Genomic DNA, 22,253 nt, shown 5'->3' on the forward strand with positions numbered 1-22,253 from the left:
ATGCTGGCTGTGCCAGAGAGAAGTGCTGTAGCACCTCTCCCCACCTGGCTTCTGGCCTGAGCCACTGCAGGCACGTGGCTGCACTTCCTGAATCAAAAGTAAATGTGTGTCTAGTTGCTTCTCAGTTTAATTTCTGAATTTTAGACTAATCTGTGATGACTGAATTGATTCAACCCTGGGCTTTTTGACTATCTGTACTTAGCTGAGTTGGTCAGTCCAGGAGAAGTCAAATAACAGTTATGTAACTGGGAGACTTGGGGAACTGAAGGTGTGGGATAGGAAGCTCAGACAAATTGGCCATTCTGTATGTATTGAGCCCCTTTCTCATTCTGCTGTTTGATTAGGTTGAAGAGTTTATTCAGCCCAGGGCAAGAGCAAATGCAGGTAGTCACATCAAAGGGAAAAAGAGGGATTGGGGCCAAGTCCTTTCACACTTTTTTTCCTCCTTTTTCTTTTCCTATACTTTCTTTTCTTTTAAACAACAGTATACCTGAACTTCAGGGGGTAGGAACTATGTTCACCTTCAGTCTTTCTTGGGTCCTTGGCTGACGATGAATGTTGAGGTTGCAAGCTTCGGGGGATGCTTTCTTTTGTGTTAGCTCATTCACTCTGTTCCTAGCTGATTATCAAGATAGTCTCTTTTAAATCAGCTAGAGAGAGATGGGTGCATTTAAATTAGTCAGGAATCAACTGTGACTATTTGGAAAATCTGTCTCTATTCAGCTTGTGAATTCTATTTGTTACCTGGATTCTCTGTGTGTATTTCTGTCAGACAGCAAACTCCATTTTGAGCACAGCACTTATTTGCCTTCTCTACTGTCTTTTGCTCCATATTGATCTAAAACCTATGGGAGGTGACCAGAGAATTCCAGCTCCTGGCACAAGGCTAACAACAGAAGTTCCATTAAACTTTGATAATTCATTTGGATAGTGTGCTTGAAAAAGAAATGACTACTGCTTTTCAAGTGCCTATTTTTCAAGTGTGAACTCCAGAGGTATGATAACTAAGCAACAGATTCCGTGGTGAGCAGCTCTGATCACCTGAAAAATGATTATAGGGTACCTGATATAGGGAACTGGAAGGTATAAGAGAAAATGTCTTACTTTGGTCACCTTAGGCAGCAAAAGGTATGAATGTAGTAGTCACTTGGGAGTGTGCCTACTTGGCATGAGGCATGGGCATATTGAGATCCAAGATATAGCTCATTCAGCACTTTGAATTCAGGAAACAGAATATTTACATTAGCAAATAGCTCTGCCTCAACCAGTTGGCCCTGCTGAGAAGCAGGATAGGTCAGCTTGGGTGGATCAATGTGCTACTGCTCACTACTTCCTGTGAGCTAACTCGGGTATCTTTCCAGCACTGCATTATACTGCATAGATATATCAAGAGAGAGATTCCAGTTCAGTTGGGTTGTCACGAGCAGGACAGGGAAGGATGTTGGGCATCATAGGGGACTCTGACATAAGACCAAAAAATACACAGGGGTAGTTAAGGAAATGTGTACAGGTATCTTCTTGTCTTTGTCTAGATCTTGTGATTAATTACAGTCCAGAGTGATAGGAGACTGTTGAGTGAATCCATTCATGAACTGAGGACTATCTCAAATTCTTCACCATCTGCCCCAAGTTAATTTTCTTCTTTTTTTTAATAAACACATACCAAAAAAACCCCTACCAAAAGCAAACAAATACAAACAATGTACCAAAGCAAAATCAGCCACTGAACATGCTTCTCTCCCAAAGAAAATTGAACAGTGTGATATTAGTCTCCTTGCAGAATGCATTGCAGATATGCAGTTGGGGTGTTTATACATATGCTCTGGGAGTGTGGCGGGGGAAGGGGCACTTTAATTACAGCAGCTCTGAGAGCTTCACGTGTATCAGCGTCCCCACACTGAAAAATGATGGTGAGGGTGCTTTAACTAAAGCTCATTCAAGCTTTAGTTAAAGTGCTCCCACCACCATTTTTCAGCACAAGGATGCTAAAATCTGCTGGAGCGCGGTAATTACCATGCTCCAGCAGACTCAAATACTTGAGTCTGCTCCGACGTGCTGTAATTAGAGTGAGCTGGAGCAGTCTTGCTGCACATATATAGGCGCCCCTAGCTACTATGTTAATGAGTTCCACAGAACTAAGATAACCTGTAAGACAGCATGCCACAATTGGAGCTTTAGGAAGGAGAGTGATTTAAGCTACTGAGGAATCTCAGGGAGCCAACAGTAGTCACAGAGTGAGATAGATGGACTAATGGGTCTGAATTCTCAGCAGGTTGCGGTAGACAGAAGATATGAATCCTGAGAACATGCAGAAACCCACACGCATGCTCCGCATTGTTTTGTGTAGGCCTAAGTTTAAATGCACAGGTGTTCAGTGTGTTACCTCCAAAACAGTAGTCTGGTCAATATCCAGGAAGGGAAACAGTACCAGACTTCAAGCTACTTTCTGGAAAAATATATATAGTGAATACTCCATGGATCCCTTGACATTGTGCACTTGGGACCAATGGTTCTATAGTCAGATGGTCAATCTGGCTTGCAAGCTTCATGAAACTCTTAGTTTAAATGCACTTCTGAGGAAAGAGTAGTAGTTAAATAAAAACATTATTTTTTGTCTCCATCTGTTCACATTACTTTCTACTCAGGATTTTCTTCAGCTCTTGCTTATTAATTTTAAGAGCTATTTAACAATGAGTTAGTATTTAAGCTAGGGCACTGTGGGTGCATCTACATGTGCCCCCCATGGTGCAGTTATTACTGTGCTGTCATTTAGTACTTGCTTTAGGAAGTACTAAATGATGGTGCAGTAACAGCTGTTACTGCACCGTTCCGGTGGCACATGGTTATTTTTAACAACTATGTTGCTGTAGTGACACACTACAGCAAGGTAGCTCATTGCTACAGTGATATAGTGTTGGCATCATAGATTGTGTCTGGCGATGCTATGTCACTGTAGTGCATTGCTACAGCAATATAGTGTCCTGTGTAGACGTGGCCTGTGTTTAGGTCACTAACTTGGGGAATATGCATCTTGAAAATGTCATAGCCTGTGGTTCTTGAACAAAGAATTTGTTTTACCGGGTGAAGGGTTATGAAGTTTGACCACACCTGCTATATAGGCAACTGGTCTAGACAAAATAATTGTTTCTGACTTTGAAGTGGGAGGTATTGGGGGCATATCCTGGGTAAATCCAGGATGATCATATTACCTTAGAGTGTTTCTCACTGTATATAATTTCCATTTCCTCTTTACAAAATATCATTTCCCATATAAGCTCAGCAGCCCTGCTAATGACTCCCAGTGCCCCCCTACCATCCAAAGCATATCTTTTTACAGTTACTTCCTGCACATCCTATGATTACAAACTTCTCATTTTCTAATCACAGTGCCATCTTCTGTTTCTAACTCTCTTACGAACTCCAATATCTTAATCTCACTAAGCTGTTTCTGCTTTCTTTCTATCTCTTGAATCTCGTTTCCCCACAGCTGAAGTCCTTGCAGACTTTTGTCCTCTTCCATTTAAACTCAGTCACCAGTCCTGATGTTATATTCAATTTCTGTTCAAATTTGTTGCTCCTCGCTTCAAAACTTCTCTTCTAGCTTTCTTCTCTTCCTGTAGCTTGGCTATTTGCAAAATTTAATAAATCTTGCTTATCTTAGTGTCTTTCTGTTATGGTAGTGTTAGAGTAATGGTCCAGGAATTATGTGAGAGGCAAAGAATTTTTGGGATGATACTTTTTATTGGACCAACTGTATAGTTGTGTTAAAGTTAGATGGACTTCCCAATGCAAAGATCCCTGAAAAAGAATGTTTTGCATTCAGAACCCTGTCTAACTTTAACCAACTATACAGTTGATCCAATAAAAGGTATCACACCAAAAAATCCTTTTTTTTACTCTTTTTTTTTTCTCTCTCCCCACCCTCGTCAACTCCTCCTTACTGCTATCTTCACTATCCTATCCTACTTCAAATTGATGTCTTCATTAAAATTTTTTCTTATCCTTTGAACTGTATCATATTCATGTTCACTAGTCTCTCTGTCAAATACATCATTAAAACTGATTGTAACAAATGTTATTGCCTCAAAGAATCCTTCCTACCAGTCTCCTCACAATTAGAGTCTCTAGCATGTCAAATTTCTCTGTTTTTTGCCTTTTTTAATAGATTGTAAATGATTTGAGGTTTTTCTAATATTCAAGAAAATATGTCTATATTTTACTATTGATACACATTCACCATGGTTACATCTTTCCCTGCACAGGTAAAGTAAATTAAAAAAGGAGTAATAGTGCTAGTAGTAATATTGCAAACCAGTACTTTAGTATTGATAATGCGACTAATCAATACAACAGCATATCATCAATAATTAACAAATCATCAATAAAAAGTGACAATTCATTGCCCATAAAATATTTGTCACATGTATGTTGTTATATAAAATAAGCTGTAAGAGAAATGGGATGATGGAAACTGGAAAAAGAAAATAAACCTATGAAGTTTGCTACCCTAAAATACATTAGATAAGTTGGCTACTAAACAAAGTAATTGGATGACATAGCACTGCATTTTGTTTTTTTCTCTTCAAAATGAAGCATCAAAAAATGTTTGTAACCAGAACATTTTACTAGAAATGAAATGTTTCATTTGTGGGCATTTTCAAGAAAAGCAAAAGAAATGAAGGGGCTAGATTAATAAAACAGCTGGAGACTAGAGGATAATCAGGTTTGGCTGTTCTGAATCCATCCTGTTGCAGCTTTCCCACGTCGATGTAAAATATTTAAACAGTCATTGAGGCAAAGGTCAAGAAAATGAGAATAACTTCCCAGCTTGGGAGGTGGGATACCTGGATTCTAGTGCATAATTAGTTATTTATACCCCATGAAAGAGCATCCACAGGACAGAATGAGATTACCCCCACTGAGAATGAGAATGGCTTGAAGCACGGTGGTTGCAATGCATTTTGAGACGCATGAGCTCATATTTACTGATGCAGGGCAGAGGCATTGCTAGGGATTTTGGTGCCCTGGGTGGGCAAAGGGAATGCTGGAGAGCAGGGTGGGAGGTGCCAGCATCTCGCAGAGAAGCTGCTGCCACAGTATGGGCTGCTGCTGTATCAGCACAGTCTCCTTGAAGATTGCCACTCTGGTGCCCCTTATAATTTGGTGCCCAGGGCTGATGCCTGGTTTTTATCATTTACCACTTAACAAAAATATTTTATCCAGCTCTGCTGGGAACCTTTGGTTAGCATGATGACTAAGTTTGTATTTTTTCATGTTTTTTTGGTATTGAAAATCCTCTCCCATATTTTCTGATATTCTTGCTTCTATTTTCATGACATTTTTTAACACTGTTTTCTTCATCAGATGTGTGATGTGTTGTTTTTTTAGATATAAAGTCTATTTCCCACATATTAATAATACAGTTCCAACTCTACTGTCCAGCCAAGTCTGCTTGCCTGAAGAAGCACTAGCTATAAATCTTATTAGAGCATATTATCAAACTGGAGATTAGTAAAGTTAGATGGTAATTAGTGTGTGTTAAATCTTATTCAGAAAATCCTTTTGCTAGTTGGGATAACTGCTGTATGTGTTGTACTATTGATTAATTATGGAGTCATGCAGACAACACTGTAGCTATGGTTGAGAAGGCCCTTTTATTATAAGATACTCTCCTCTCAGGCACTTAAAATGGTTTGAAAAATACTACCCTCAACATTTTTCATTCTTGTCCTCAGCTCTCGCGGGGAGGGGGGGGGGGGGGTTGCGCGTGCATGTGTATAAAAAAGGTTTCTTATCTGAATGTGAAAAAAATAACTGCAAGAACAGCCAACACCATTTTTTCCCAGTTGCTTTTATTTGTCCCTTGATAAAGGAAAAATACATTGTCTATAAGAACAAGTGTCTTTTTATGCATTTAAAAACATTTATTTTAGAAATTAACCTATATGAATTTGAAAAAAGTACTAATATTCACCCTGGTGGGTATGAAGATGGGCCAAAAGCTAGCCTGGTATTCCCATTCTAGTGCTACAGAGTGACAGAGCTGCTGGGCTGAAGTGACATGCCTCAGTTAAATCTCATCCTCCAAATAGAAGGTATTTAACTCAGAATGGGTTCTTGCTATACAATTATTTATGATGACTTTTAGAAATCTGTAAGAAGCGTAACCTGTCTTGAGTTTGAGACAGGACCCAAGGTAGGAAATGGACAAAGGGAACACTGTTTATGTCTCCAACTCACAATCATAGACCCAGCTCAGGAGATGAGTCAATCCCTAGTGCAATTTTGAACAGCCAGAGCAGTGCTACAGACATACTACTGACAAACCTCTTAGTTTGAGGGAGTGTTGCAGGGCCAGCTATATTAGAGTTTCTCCCCCAGGAGAATCTTCATCCAGCTGTTTAAGTCAATATTCCCTGCTTTATGCTGTTGGGGCTGCAGAAGAAAGGCCCGAATCCCATTCATCATTAACTGTTATAGGTCTCCAGAGCAGGAACTAGGGCTGTGCGAAACACCATCATATTGTTTCGATTTCTGTTTCGCCATTTCAAAGGGAGTGTTTCATTTCATCATTTTGTTTCATTTTGAAGCACTGTCCTGTTTTGTGTCGTCGAAACTGTTTTGCTGTTTTGACTTGTTTCAACGTTTCGCCCATAGGCTATAATGGGGAATCATGAAAATGCCTAAAACATTGTTATTTGTTGCCTGATTTGGATGCAAATTGCAGGGATGGTAGCCCCTTCTGAGGGCATGAAGCCTGCCAAGCTTCAAGAAGATAGGTGCAGTGGTTTATCAGAAACTGCACCTCAAATCTTGAACGCAAAATTCGGCAGCCTCCTGTCATCCAGCATGCAGATCCAGGGGCTCACACACCCAGGAGGGCTACGGGGCTGTGCCACACTCCAGTCCTCCCAGGGGTGCAGGCCCCTAGATCTGTGCTGGATGACAGGAGGCTGCCACTGCTGCCGGGACTGGTGCTGGGTGCAGGCTGTACCCAAGCGCCGGGGAAGACTGATGTTGCTGCTGGCCCCAGGCAGCAGCGGCAGCCTCCTGTCATTTGGCACAGATCCAGGGGCCTGCACCCCTGGGAGTGCTGCAGGGCTGTGCCAGACTCCTCCTGGGGGTGTGGGCCCCTGGATCTGTGCTGGATGACAGGAGGCTCTTGCTGCTGCCTGGGACTGGCACAGCCTGCACCCAGCAGCAGGCTCCATGGAGCTCCATAGGGCTCTGATCAGCTCTGCCAGCCCCATGGACCATAGCCTGGTAGTGGGAGGTGGGCAGAGCCTGTGCTGTACTTTATCTCCTATCACTGGGCTGAGCTCCATGGGGCTGATGGAGCTGATCAGAGCACAGCCCAGCAGTGGGAGGCAGGCAGAGCAAGCACTGCACTCTGATCGGCTCCACTGGCACTGTGCTCCGATTGGCTCTGCCAGCCCCATGGAGTGCAGCCTAGCAGCAGGAGGTGGGCAGAGCCAGCACTACATTCTGCTTCCTGCTGCCAGGCTGCGCTTCGTGGGGCTGGCGGAGCTGATTGAGCACAGTGCCAGTTCTGCCCAGCTCCCGCCATCAGGCTGAACGTCTTGGGGCTGGTGGAGCTGACCGGAGCGCAGCCTGGTGGTGGGAGGTGGGCAGAGCCAGTGCTGCACTCCACCTCCCACCAGTGGGCTGAGCTCTATGGGGCTGATGGAGCTGATTGCAGTGCAGCCCAGTGAAGGGAGGCAGGGAGAGCCAGGGCTGCACTTTGATTAGCTCTGCCAGCCTCACAGAGTACAACCTGGTGGCGGGAGGTGGGGAGAGCCGAGGCTGCACTCTGCCTCCCACCGCCAGGCTGTGCTCCATGGGGCTGGCAGAGCAGATCGGAGTGCAGTGTGAGCTCTGCCCGCCTCCGGCCACCAGGCTGCACTCTGTGGGACTGGCGGAGCTGATCAGAGTGCAGCTGTGTGGCGGAGGCAGGCAGAGCCAGTGCTGTGCTCTGATTGGCTCCACCAGCCCCACCGAACGCAGCATGGCAGTGGGAGACCAAGACAGCTGGAGTTGTGCTGTGCCTCCTGCCACTGGGATGAGCTCCTTGGGGCTGTGGAGCCACTTGGAGTACAGTCCGGTGGTGGGAGGCGGTGACAGCCAGAGCTGTGCTTCAATTGGCTCCACAGCACCATGGAGCGCAGCCTGGTGGCAGGAGGCAGACAGAGCCAGGACTGCTGTCTGATTGGCTCCACCAGTCCCATAGAGTGCAGCCTGGTGGTGGGAGATGGGGAGAACCTGGGCTGCGCTCCCAATCAGGCTGAGCTACATGGGGCTGCAGAGCCACTCAGTGCAGCCCTGGCTCTCCCCAGACCCCCACTACCGGGCTGCTTTGAAACTCAAAACATTTCAAACTTTCAAAATGTTTCGAGTGCCCTTCTTTAATTTCAAAGCTGTTTCAATACTTTTTGTTTCATTTCAATTTCGCTTTCAAGCTTGAAATGCACCAAAACAGCTTCGAAATGAAATATTTGGTAAAATTCGCACAGCCCTAGCAGGAATTCTATTACTGTATTTACCCAAAGCTAAGACAACTTCGAATTTAAGATGACCCCTTCCCATTTAGATTCTGTACATGGAAAATTATAAATTTGTCTCTAGTATGCGGTTGGTGGGAGGTGGGGAGGGAGAAGGCAGCATGACCGCTGCACCTTGCTCCACTGCCACTTGCCCCACTCCCATGCCTGCACCCATACCACCTCTTCTCCTTCCCCTGTCACTTGCCAGTGCCACTCTTTCTTTGCCTGTTACCTGCCTCCCCATCTGATCTCCCATGTGTACTGGTGCCACATCCCCCAACTCACACTGCTGCTGATTAGTGACTTTACCATCAGAACAAGTAGCTGGGCTGCATACGTTAGTGGTCTTCATAGAAACAAAGCATAAGAAACCATACTTCATGGTAAAAAGCTGCTTGGCAGCCAGCATTTCAGTTTCAGGGCTGTAGCCTTTGCATCCTCCCTTGCTACACATAAGAGTCGGTGCCCTTCTTTTCCTCTGTCAACACCAAAGAGTTACTGTGCATAGAAAACCCTAAATGGAGGGACTCCAAAGCTAAGTCAATGCTTGCTTTGATTATATTACCAACACTGAAGTCAAGAGAGCTTGCTTATAACAGACCTTTGCAGGTTCTGTGTTTGGTGTGAAGGTAATACATGCCCATTGAAATCTCATTCCCTTTACAGTTTCTACTGTTAATTTGGTACTGTGTGTCAGCAAAAGAAGGAGCACGATTTGAGGTTAATTGCCTTTAATTAAATCTGACTTTTCATTTTAAAATAAATCTATACATTGTCTTCATTTAAATTTCTATCAAAGTTCTATTTTTTTGTTTAAAAAAAACAAAGACATTAAATGAAAGGAATGCTCTGCATTAGTTTAACATTGAAATTATTGTTGGCATTCTAACAAAGGAAAGGTAAGTAAATTCAAAACTGTCTCAATGATAGGCTTCCTTTCTTAAAATTATAACTCGGCCACATTGGGTGTGCAGATATTAAAGCCTAAACATTAATTCATAGTTGATGCATAACAGGTTGAAACAACTATTAGTCATGGAAAAATGTATATTGGAAACATTATTATATTGAACACAAATACACTGAATACCAAATTATATTGAAAAAGTGTATGAAAATAAAATTATTGTGAAAAGGGTTAGTTTTTTTTAAATACCCTTTAATTTGGAAAGCTATAGCTTAGCTATAACAGTTGTTCACCTACATGAAACTGATGCAATGTCTCCCTTTAAACAGGAAATGCATCATGGTGAGCTGCTTACAGTGAAGTTTGTGGCAAAGTTCCCTTGACTTCAAAGGCAATGAGAACAGGCCTAGGTGTACTTCCATCATAAATATTTAGTAGTTTAGCGCCTTTAGACCCAGAGCATATATCACCACTAAATTATTGTGGCTTTCTCGTGGCTTCATCACAGTTTATCAATGCTCTGTTTGCCATTATACTGTTGCTTCATGCTGAGTGAAAGGACTATATTTTTAAAGGAAAATATAAGTGTGACACCAAACTTTTGCAGTTACTGACCTGCTCCACACATGTGAGCCCACCTGTGTGTGTGTGAAAATGACTGTTTGCAAGCACAGCTGTTGGTTTTCAGAGGGTGTAAGTGGCATCTTCCTTCATATGTGACAGAAGAAAATAGTCACAATTCTGCAATGTTTGTAGAAATATGAAACCTGCATGTTGTGAAATGATCCACTACAATATTTTACTATAAAGTAGTGTTTTTTCTCTAATAATACTGGATCAAGGAACACTACTGACTTTAAAAAGCATGTTTTTTTACTGAAAATGTATTGCCTTTGTGTTTCAACCATGAACATCTGCTTCCTTGATCGTTTAGCTGCCTTTCTGTTACATTTCATGTCACTGGTGAGGGAGTGCTGCCTGGTGTCTTTAGCACCTCAGATGACTACACCAGAATGAAATTAAAGAAAAAAATCTTTTGTTGACAGCATCTTTCTGTACAGTCCATTCTGCTGTGTCCCATATATAATCATTCAGCTCTTACTTTGCATGGGCCTTCACATTCTGGGGGAAGATGGGAAGATTTTTTTAAATTGGTTTTAGAATGCCAAAAACAACTGGTAATGTGACTTAAAAAGACATGGTAACAATAACTACTTTAATTCAATTTAAAAATGCACTAGATTTACTAAATCTACCAAAAACACATGTAATTCAATATATGCCAACAGAATAATTTTTAAATAAATGTACATTTGAACTTGCTGCTGCTGCTATCTTGACCACTGAAAATGTCTGTGACAGTTATGTCATGCAGTTCAACAGTTCTTGATAACAGGTTATCCTAGCTGCATATATTAATATATAACAAAGAACAGTGTCGTGACTATCTGAACACATGTTATATGTCATGCTAGTAAAATCATAATAACAAATCTTGTAAAAAGCCTTGTAACAGCTATCAGGAAGAAGCTTTTTAATGGTTCAAGAATGGAGTGTGAATTCCTGCTGATTTTAGAGAAAGAAGATTTAGATGTGTTTATATTCAACTTATTTTCTTTTTTCATTAATATAAATATACTAACTGGTTTAAGTTTTTATCAGTCAATTAATATTATGTGGCTGCAGTGTTGCTGTAGCTGTGACAATCCAGGATGCATACAAGATGAGACAAGCTATTTTTTGTGATGTTTGGACCAACTGCACAGTTGGGAGAGAAGTTTCAAGCAACTTGCTAAACTTGCTCAATTAATCATGAGAAGAAAACTCCCTACTGATCAACAGACATCAAATGGATCCATAGATCCTACAGAATTCTATCACAGAATGTGGTATATCTCAAACAACGCCTTAAAGGACACTATGTAGGTGAAACTAGACAAAAACTGTGCTTAAGAATAAAGGATTCCAGGAAAAAGATAAAAACACAATGTAAAGGTAGTTGTCGGGGCTCTGCCAATTGTCACGCTTGCCTCTTTTGGGATGATACTTGTGGAAGGGGTGAAGTCTTCCTAGAGGGATATGTCAGCTAAGGCTGCCGGTAGTAGCTCACCCTAGTACAAAGTTGCCTGATACTATTACTATCAATACACTTTATTACAGTTTCTGGATTCTGGCTCTCTAAAATCAAGCTACCAAATAACACGGAGACATGCAATCCCTAGTAGGAGAGCACTTTTCACAGAACAACCACTCCTTTTCTGACGTCAAATATCCTTGTAGTCCAGTGAAATTTATGAAGCACCTATAAAATGCCTTATGGGTCTGAGAACAAAAATCATAACCTTCTTGAACACTAAAAGCAATGGACTAAACGCAAGACAGTGGCTTAATGACTCATAGTCTACCTAACTACTACTAACTTTTCTGCATTACACAGGTAATAACAACCTTTTTCCCCCTTGAGTCATCTTATTCTTCTTCATAATTAGGATACCTACTTTTCTGAAGCTACTTCTAATTACCTCTCTGCTCTTACTTCACAGCTATCTCCATAACTTAAGGCTGGGGACAGAAGTTGCACAGAAACTGGTTTACGTGATCAGAAACTGGTTTAAACCTGTAACAAAACAGAAGCTCAGTAATCATAAACCAGTTTCAAAATGGCTGAAACTGGTTTAAGATAAACCTGACTGAATGTAGTATCAGACTTAACTGATTTAGGGATTTAGGTCAAATTGATTTATGAAACTTCTGTACCAGAGGCTTTCCTGGTTCAAGTTAAATCAGAGTCCCCCAGCATCCCAGCATAGGCTGCGTGTTCATGTCCTCTTCCTGCTGTTCCCAAGATCTCTGGGATTTGCAGTCCAGACCCACAACAGCAGGACTCTGCAGGGTTGCTCATCACTTCCTTTTTCTGCTTTCAGGTGCCTCGGGGATTTGTAGTCCATGATCACAGCCAGCAGGACTCCACAGGGTTGCTCCCCTCTGTTCAATACATGTTTGCTTCAGAGAGAGGACTATTCTTGTTCAAGAATTTATGAATTCAGCGCCACTACCGTTTCCCCCACCCAGTCCCTCCTCAGCCTGGCAGGCACTGCCCCCCCTCCCCGGCAGACCATCTAGCTAGTTCTGGACTGGGGACTGGCCACGCCTCCCCTGCTGGAGCAGATATGGGGGGAAAACCTTGGAGCTGGCACACTGGGAGGTGTGCTCTAGCACCCCCTGGCTTCTGGTTTGAGTCACTGAAGGCATGTGCCTGCATTTCCTGAATCAAAAGTGAATGTCTGTTCATTTACAAATCAGTTCAATCTCTGCAGCTTAAATTAACCTGCAAAGACTGAATTGATTCAGCATTGGGCTTTTGGACTGTACTTAGCCTAAAGTCTGTATTTAGCCTAAGCCATACCTTCAGTTGACCCATGGAACCCTTTTATCTGGCATGCAGAATGGAGGTATGGTAGTGGTGGGGGTCTTTGCTCACATGGCAGCAAGGCAGCAGCCACACTTTGGCTAGGAGCAGTGTCTGCAGCTCCAGATTTAGTGCCAGTCACATAGGCCAGCCTAGAAGCAGCCATGCTAAGAGCTAAGATACAGATAGATATTCAAAAAGCCTGAGCCTGAATTGATTCAATCTTTGCAGGTTAGTCTAACCTAGCTAGGCTAAACCAGTTTTGTAACCAGACAGACATCCTAGAAATGCAGCCACCTGCCTGCAGTGGCTCAAGCTAGAAGCCAGGGGGCATTAGAGCAGCCCTCCCTCCCTTCCACAGTACTGAGCTGAGAGGGGTGTGGCCAGGCTCCAGCAGGATGCTTTGATTAGCTCAGCAGGGAATTGATAACAGGGTTTATCACCCCTAACTCAGTGTTTATCACCCCATTAAGAAAACAACAGAGGGATAAAACAACCAGGTACCTGTTGATTCTGCCTGTTGATTCAGCACTGACCATAGCCAGCATGTGGTCTGCTAGCTAATACACAGACACCTCTCTGTAAGGTGAGGGGTGGAGGGTGGGGAGGGAAGAATTCCTGCTTATCAGGGGAAGGGGAGGAGCAGCCCACTGTCTCTGCTGGAGCAGAGGGGAGGGAGCCAGCAGTGCTGTGAAGCAGAGAGCCCCACTCAGCCCAGAGAGCATGTGGAGATGCTGTAGGAATCTGGTTCATCTTAAACCAGCAAGGGGTCTGGGACAGACATTGCATAAACCAGTTTGTCCCAAATCAGTTAAGTCTGATACTCCATTCAACCAGGTTTATCTCAAACCAGTTTCAGCCATTTTCAAACTGGTTGATGTGCACTGAACATCTGTTCTGTTACAGGTTTAAACCAGTGTCTGATCACTCAAACTGATCTATGTGTAATGTCTGTCCCTGGACTTAAAGCACAATTGCCTATCTTCAGATAATATTATGGTAAGCAAAGTAATGCCAATTTCTTTAGAGGGTTCTAGTTATTTCTCTATATTCTATAAGGACCCACAGTTTTAAGCTCTGTAAAACAAGGACTGAATATACCTATGCAGTTCTGTGACACCTCCCCAGTGGCACTGTTCTTTAGCAACTATTACAGTACAAATTGGAATGATATGTTTGTATATTGATGCATGATGGAGATTTGGATTCTTTTGTTTACCCACAGGCAATCACCACTCCTTAAAAAGTTACACTGTTAATGATTATACATGAAGACATTTTTATCAACTGTCTCCCAGTAATGTTGCAAGCTAAGGCAATTAATCAGCACTACACTTATGCTCTCTTTCAAATTAAACAATCTGTTACACATTCACTTTCACAAAATGTAGAGGAAAATGATAGATTTTGTTTCTCAGTTTTGCAAATGATTTCAGAGTTCTAGTGTCTGAGGCATTTGTGACTGTATTTGGAGAAATAACTTTTTATAAAGCAAACACAAAAAATGAATGAATTTATTAAATGAATCTGGAGAATTCTATTAACAATATTAGACTTACCATGTGTATCACTAAGATTAGACTTCTAGAAGTCCTAAATAGAAATTAAGCATCAAGAAAATAAATAGATTTCAGAGTCTGCAGGCAGACTTAAACTGCACATTTTAGTATACATATCAATGGCTTCGAGAAGGCTAAGTATTTTGCTCTCCTTGTTCAATGTCCATAGCAACAGCAACACCAACTGCAAGCCTCTGACACTATTGTTAATATATTTTCACAAAGACATTGTCACTAGCTGGCAGGGACTCAAACGTAATACCCCAAGGCTCCAGTCCACCTCTGCTGCTTTGTGTATTACAATGATAAAAGCATCTTTTTGGGTGGGGATTCGCTGCAAGGTATTCAATCTCTTAAATACAATGCACAGGCAATATTTATTTGTAATATAAACAAGTCAAAGATAATCCAGTTGTCCCATTTTTTCTAGTAGCAAAGAGGCTTCAGTAGTTTTGTTGTGCTGAGTATCTGTGTGATTGTTTAGTGTCTCTCTGACTACAGACCTTCTACAATCACTGAGAATGCTCAAGTAAAAAATAGGAAAAAAAACCCTCTTTTGCCTTCACTTGTAGTTGTTATATTTCCAAGTCTAGTTTTCCAAAGTGCACGTGCGATTATATACCCAAAGGTCCTTTGCTGCAGAACAATACAGATATTCTTGTCAACGGCTGAAAAGCTTGGCTAGTATAGTCATAAGGATTTAAATATACTAATTAACCATCTTAGTGGAAATGCAGTTGTACGGGCGAAACAGTTCACTTGCTGGTATAGTAAATACTATTTTCTCCAAGCAAAAATAAAGTAGATTAGCCAAAGGACTGATAAAAGTTACCAGTATAACTGTGCCTATATTAGTGATTTTATGACACAGCTGTTTATGTTCCTCACCAACTTTGTATGAATAGAACAGAGTTCTCAGTCCTAATAGATTTAGAGGTCTCAAGTTGATATGATGGTGTTCCATACTGTATTTCTTCTTCTTCAGGGTTTTAGCTTACTTTGCATACCCAGTGGACATATTCTTGGTTTAGCCCATTCACCTTTCAGCCTTCTGCCACAGGAACTCTGTTCTTTGGCATACAAGAAAAGTGCAGCCACCCTGCATGGGTTTTCTGCTGCTTGGCCCCTTGGCATTGTAGAAAATTCTGGGGCTACCTTCATCCACATAAGGTGTAACAGGCTTTGGTTTTAGATCTAAAAGTAAGCAAGTGGTAAATACCTGATTACTCAGATATGCACTAGTAATCCATTAGTTTAGCCTGGTACCTGGAAAGCATCTAGAGTAGAGTGGATATTTTGGTCCCCAATGAAAAGACTTCAAAGTAAGCCCTTTGGAACTGGACTGAAAACATCGCAGTGACATTGAATTCCACTGCTGTCTTATGAAAGAGAATTTGACTTGCATACATATACATACTTATCCCCAAGAAACAGAACTAAACCCAGAAAAACTGGTTTGAGTTAAACAAAAATGTCAGTAATGGAGTCTCCTTTTCCTTTTTTGGAATCTCCTTTTCCTTGGGTATTTCTTTGGGTATGGTCTTCCCAAGGTTCTAGGACTGTTTCCTGTGGAGGGGTATAATACTGCTAGCATAAATAACAGCTTTACAAAATGTTAATATGCAAAAGCATTTAGAACATGATAGGTAAGATGGAATTTCCAATGCCATGTTCATGCCATGAACTCCCAGGTTTTACTTAAACTTGGCATGCCAGGTTTTACTAAACAGGCTTTCGTGCTCCGAAGCCGGGCCCCGCAGACCTGCTAGGACGTTTTGAGTTGCCCTCGGCCTGGCCGACCCTGTCTGGCCATGTTTCAGTAAAATGGCCAGGTTTTACTAAGTAATTAATTCATAAAAATGTGTATGGTGTGCCTTCTAGTAATTGCATATTGCATGTTAAAGTGTCCTCATTATCTGGCTACCAACAATGGTGGGAATTTTTAAAGAACCTGAGAGGGATTAGGCAGTCAACCCCTGTGGGACTTTGGCTGCTTTGAAAATGCCACCCAATGCAACATTCCACAGAGTGCCATGAAAGGAATTGGTTCATGTTATGTTCCACAGTTGAAGCAGATGGCCAACACACATTCAGGAGCATGCTCTACCCAGGCCTTCTCATATATATATACCTTAAAAAGGCAAATCCCATATTCTGCTTTGACACAGAAAGATTTCCCCCACTTATCTAGAAAGGACTGATGAGTTTCTTAGCTTTTTTAGTTTGCTTTGATTTTGTCCATCTGACATCACATAATCCATAATACTTTCCATCTCCAGGTGAAAGGGAAAAATGAGAAATAGTAGTAATTGTTGTAGGTGCCCAGAAGTTAAAGAAATCAAAAGGCATAGAAAGCAAGGATGTCTAAGTATGAGCCTGAAGTATGACAAATTTAGTTTATTCCATCTTCTTCATCTAGGGTTCAATTCTGTAGCCTTTTTTCATTGCATTATACATTGGCCTCAATCACTGAGGTAACAGTGCACAGTTGGATGCTTAAGCCTTCCAGAACCTAAATACATGACACATTAACACCAGTGTTGTTCACATTGGTTATGTGAATTGATGTAAATTACAGTGAGTCTGGATTGACCAGACAACCAGCAATCCTGTGTAGCAGCCACAATAAGCATTATTATAGCACCTTTACATTGAGTTAACAGCTACCCCAAGCTAACCATGGAATCCTGCTGTCCACACAAGTGTAGCTAAGTATTTTTACGGCTGTTTATTCCTGAAATAATCCTACACTGAATTCTAGTCAGTAAAGCTGGTGTGGGGTTAAAAGTTGTGTGTCCAATGTTGTACTGGTATAAGTATATTGAATATGTGTCAGGGTTCAGTCTCTAGATTTGAAAAAAACTAGCCTCTGTGATTAGACAGCATCTTTTCTGGAAAAAAATGGCACTTTATTTAGGTTCCTAACTTTAGGGATCTGTAAGTTTTAGTCTTCAAACTAAAGAAGCCAAACCTTGGTTAGGCCTTGCAGATCACCTTCAGCGGTGTGGAAAGCTCCAGAATCATTTCCCTCTTCTGCGACTATCAGAGGCTGAATTTAAATCCAAGTGATCTCACCACCAGTGATGCTGCTGATATAATCTCCTAGGCCAGGTATAGACATTACACTTTTATTAGTATAAGCAATTGGAAACCAGGCTATATGCATAACAGAACAAAAGTTTGGCATCTGTAGACTGGTTTAAAAATGGCGGAACCCAGTCTAAGATTTGCCCCCCACCTCACCCCCCACCAGCGGATGAATGCATGTTCTGTTCTCTACAATCTTAACTACGCTGCATACAGAAAACCACATAACTTAAATCAATTCTGCCTCAGGCTTTTTGAATGTTTGTACCTAGCCCTAAATTTAAACTTTAGTCCTGGTCCCCATTTTTCAGACCTTGGGATAATATCTACTCCATGCCTGCTATGACAAAAATGTCTTTGAGTTATTCCAGCACTGATAATTTTCTTTAAGGTTTAATGCAAAGTCAAATTCTTGATTTTTATCATATCTTTGGCTTATGGCAAAATAAATAATTCCTTTTCAACCTAGGGATCCAATTTGTCTCCATACTCTGTCAAACATATAATTTAAAGGTTGTTTATTCCAAAGAGATTACAGCCCAGTTGCTTCATTATTTAGTTTACTATTTGCACTAATCTTTTCTTAATTATTTGTTTTTCATTTGCATTCAGTAAAATCCAGACATGAATTTATGCCAGTATAGTTTATTCATTTTCCTTAGGCTAAGGTATCAGGTAATCATAAAATTAACAATTTATATATTTTGCTACACCTTATTTAATTTACATGGGCAGTTAGACATATCAGCATGTTAGAAGGCCTTCTTTTTTTAAAATAATTTCTTCTGAGGGAACACTGTTGCATAAATTGTCGACACTAGAGGTAGCCATGGGTGAAATGGCCTTTCTTATTAAATGTCACAAGATTTAATGTCACAGTATAATTGGGATGGAAGGATAATTGAGCAAAGCTCAACATGTCTTTTTCTGTTAACACATTATTAATCTGCAGGAGTGTTAAAATATGTTTTATAAAGGCGCTATTCACATGGAAATTGTTGGCTTCTACTAAAATTGTATTTCACTGCAGCGCACAGACCTGAAAATTTAAGCTTTCTTTCAGATAGGCTTTGCTTTGTGTAGAGAACACATAACAGAAGGGGGCATATCGGGAGATACCCATTTACTAATAAAGCCTGTAGCTTTGAAGATATAAATGTCCATGTGCATGATGCATAGTATTACAGAACTATTTGAATACTACCAAATAGTCACTGAGGGCACGGACAAGCAATCTATTATACCAACTTTTAATGGTGAAATAGAAACTTACTGCTTGTGAGTGTCTTGGCTGTGAGTTGGCCGATTTGTTGTACTTATTCTATCTATTCCTATCCCACAGTAAGCAAAGGGGCAAACTGCAGTAGCTTACCCCTGTTTCATTCAGGGGCAAGTTGCCTCAATTACCATTCTACTTCCCATGGTACAGAGCTACAGAGGATTCAGCTGAACTATGTGGTCAATTCCCTTATAAAACAGCTCAGCTGTTTTGTCTGTCCACTCCCTGGGTTTGAGAAAGTATTTCATTATGAGGTCTCTAACTTTGGCCTTTTGATTCTGAGTCTTCCTTCATTTATAAAAATGAGTGTGGCAGTGCACTGTGTGTGCCTGCCACTTGCAACCAGTGGGTTGCATAGCCCCGGTGTGAGGGGGCGGTAGTGTGAAGGGCCCTAGTGCGAAGGGGGCCAGTGACGAGGAGCCTGAGAGGGGCTGTACATCGAGCCTGGTAGAAGGCCAGCACAACAATAGGCCTCGAGGGGGCAGGGTCCTGTGGTGGTCAGCCCAAAGGGGAGAGTCCCCTCGACTGGCCCAAGCTGGGGCCAGGACCAGGATGGTCAAAAGGGCCAGGGGCCCACCGCGAGGGATGCCCAAGAGCCAGGGGCCTGGGGTCCCGACTGGCCTTGAGGCGGGCCAGGGCAAGAGGCCAAAGGTTCTGGGGGAACCACACCCGAGAGGGGAAGATAGCTTTGGGAAAGGGGATAGCAGGACAGTGAGCCCAGTTGAGAGGATAGCAGTGCGTGGGGCCTAAAAGACCGGAGGCTCGAGAACATGGGGAGCCCCAGTGTGAGGGGGCGGCAATGAGGAGCCCCAGTGTGAAGGGGCGGTGATGAGAGGCCCCAGCGAGGGGGCGGTGCTGATTTAAGGAGGGGAGGTGTGTGGCAGAGCACAGGGTGTCTCTGCCACTTTAAGGGCCTGGAGCTGGCAGCCTCCAGGTGCCTGATTAGGGCAGCCATTTTGAGGCTTAGGCTGCTTATATAAACAAGGCAGTTTGGCTGCTGGAGGTCAGGCAGCAACATCACCTGGCCGAAAGGCTGCTGTGAACGACCTGGAGGTAAGGGGGAGCTGCAAGGGGTTGGCAGGAGGCTCCTGGTCCTGGGCATGACCTGAAACTGCACCCTGCTGGGAGTGGGTGGTCTGGTGGGGCTCTCAGTGGTGCGGGAGCCCCCAGGAAATGCCAGGCCAGTTATCACCCCGGTGAAAGGCGGGTCGGGGCGCCTTAACCCCTAGCTCCCACCACCACCGGGTGGGTTACCCATGCGTATGTTGGAGGGCCCAGATGGGCCAGGTTTGTGAGGGGCCCAGAGAGGGCGGACCCTGAGAGTGGGAGTGATGTGGGCGTGGTGCTGCGGTTGCCCCCAAGAGGACGGGGAGTAGTGGCATGGTGAGGCCCAAGGAGATAGAGTGAGCGGCTAGAGAGACCCAGCCCGAAGGGGATAGTACCCTCGACTGGCACATGCTGGGGCCAGGACTACGGTAGGCAAAAGGGCCGGGGGCCCACCGCAAGGGATGCCGAAGAGCCCGGGGCCTGGGGTCCCGACTGGCCTTGAGGTGGGCCAGGGCCAGGTAGCTGAAGGTTCCGGGGGAACCACACCCGAGAGGGGAAAGTAGCTTCGGGGGGGGGGAGGTAGCCCGGATGAAGGCGGAGTGGCCGCCTGATTGGAAGGAACATAGAGGGGTCCTGTTAGGACGATTCTGGAGCCCAGTATGGGGCCGGTGACTAGGAGAACAGCGAGATGCCATCTGCAAGGCTTGGGCTGCGGTATTAGGGGAGGTCGGAGCTGCAGAGTGCCTCTGGGCATCGGGGCATTACAATGGGCAGCCTCCTGCTTAATTGACATCGATATCTAAATCAATTATCATCAAAGGCGTGGCAGGCGAGATAAGTGGGCGGTTGCCCAGAGACAGGTGGGCGGGCCACGAAGAGCTCGGCCCTGAGTAGGCCCCCTGTCACGGTGACAGGCGGGCGGGCCGCAGAGCTCGGCCCTGGGAGGCCCCCTGTCACAATGAGACAACATACGGCTAGGTAAGTGTACAGAACCAAGTAGCACAGAGTCTGATTTCTTCCCTCAGTAATTGAGTACTGTGATATAAGGGGCCTTGCATGTTGCACTGCCTGCCGGGTATGTAGCCCCTCCCCTCAACTCATCTGCCACGACTTGATGTTATTTTTATAAAGAGAGAGGGTTCAATGGAGATCTTCTTCCTGGGAGGGCTTCCCTGGGAAATGGCAGTACTCATGATTTAGGCGCGATGTTCCATGATGCTCCGCCTCCCCTATGCCCTGTCCACTCGCCAACTGGATGGGCATCAGCACAATGGTGGTTCTGTCTTGCTGGCTTGACCGCAGCTTGCCTCGAGGGGAATCTCACGTCCGAGTGGGCTCGGTTGATATTTGTCCCTCCTGCTTTGATGTGTAGCCTTCCCTTCCTCGAGGCTGTCAGGCTATCCAGGCATAATGTCGTGCCTACTGCAGTGCCTCTGAGGAGGGCGCTTTGTTCTTACACCTCTTCTCCCTCTCTTTTTTTTTCAAAAGAAATAGACTCCCGAGGAGGAGAGGGATGTGGAGCTGCCTCCTTTCCCCCAGCCTCCTACAGAGGGCTCCAATGCCTCCCCCGCTCTGCCTTGTACAGGGGGCTCAAAAGTCTCCCCTGCTCTGCCTGCTGGTGCTGCACCAGCTGTGCTGGTCCTTTCCCATGCAGGAGCCTCAGCACGTCTGGCGTGCAGCACACCAGTGCGCTCTCTCTCCAGCTCCTCTCCTGCCCGGGTTCTGGCACGGCTTTTAAATCTTCCTGTGGTGACTGGCATGGCTGCCACAATTGGTCCAGCTGTTCCCTGCCTGGAAAACTGCTGATTAAACAGCCAGCTCGTGCAGCCACAGTTCCTGGTCCTGCTCTGGCTGCCCGGCAAGAGGTTAGTTTTTCCCACGGGGGGATGTTTCTGGGGTTTGGGGCCCATGGGGATTATCCTCTCCCCTTTGGGAGCCTGTGGGGGTGCCTCGCCGCCACAAGTACTATATGTGATGTACCCATCCATCTTGGGATTTTATGCCCCATTATCTTAGCATCTGAACACCGTTCAAGTAAACTACAGTACTAATACAGAAGTTTGTTATGGATTTCACAGGCTCTCTGGCTTCTCTGGCTTCAAGTTCTCCTTGAAGTAGGATCATTTATTTATTGGTTAGTTGGTTGATTCATATATGTGTTAGGGATAGGTGGAAGACTTTTCTTTCAAAAATTATATGATGGAAAAACCAGAGATGTGTTTACTTTGTCTGTCCCCCCCCCCTTGGTTTATCACTAGTTTTAACTGTTTCTGAACTGCTTCACCTTTTAAAGGTGAACGTATTAGTTTTTCTTTAAGAGTAGCAATTCAGCACATTTCCAGCTTTGCCAGCTGAATAAAAGTCAGAAAGTGAGAAAGTTGGAAAAAAATCCACTCTTCACTCTTTGTTATTGTTTTCCATTTAA

General features: G+C 43.6%; 1 protein-coding gene and 1 long non-coding RNA gene across 9 annotated transcripts in view; one reads left to right on the forward strand and one right to left on the reverse strand.

Annotated features, from left to right (window-relative positions):
- B3GALT1 (beta-1,3-galactosyltransferase 1) overlaps positions 1-22,253 on the reverse strand; it is a 403,400-nt gene that overhangs the window by 166,929 nt on the left and 214,218 nt on the right. The window lies entirely within an intron of this gene.
- The window catches only part of LOC132250401 (uncharacterized), a 175,023-nt gene that overhangs the window by 75,365 nt on the left and 77,405 nt on the right, over positions 1-22,253 (forward strand). The gene's annotated exons all lie outside the window — the stretch shown is intronic.

The sequence above is a fragment of the Alligator mississippiensis genome, chromosome 4, assembly GCF_030867095.1.
Source record: "Alligator mississippiensis isolate rAllMis1 chromosome 4, rAllMis1, whole genome shotgun sequence".
Taxonomy (NCBI): Eukaryota; Metazoa; Chordata; order Crocodylia; family Alligatoridae; genus Alligator; species Alligator mississippiensis.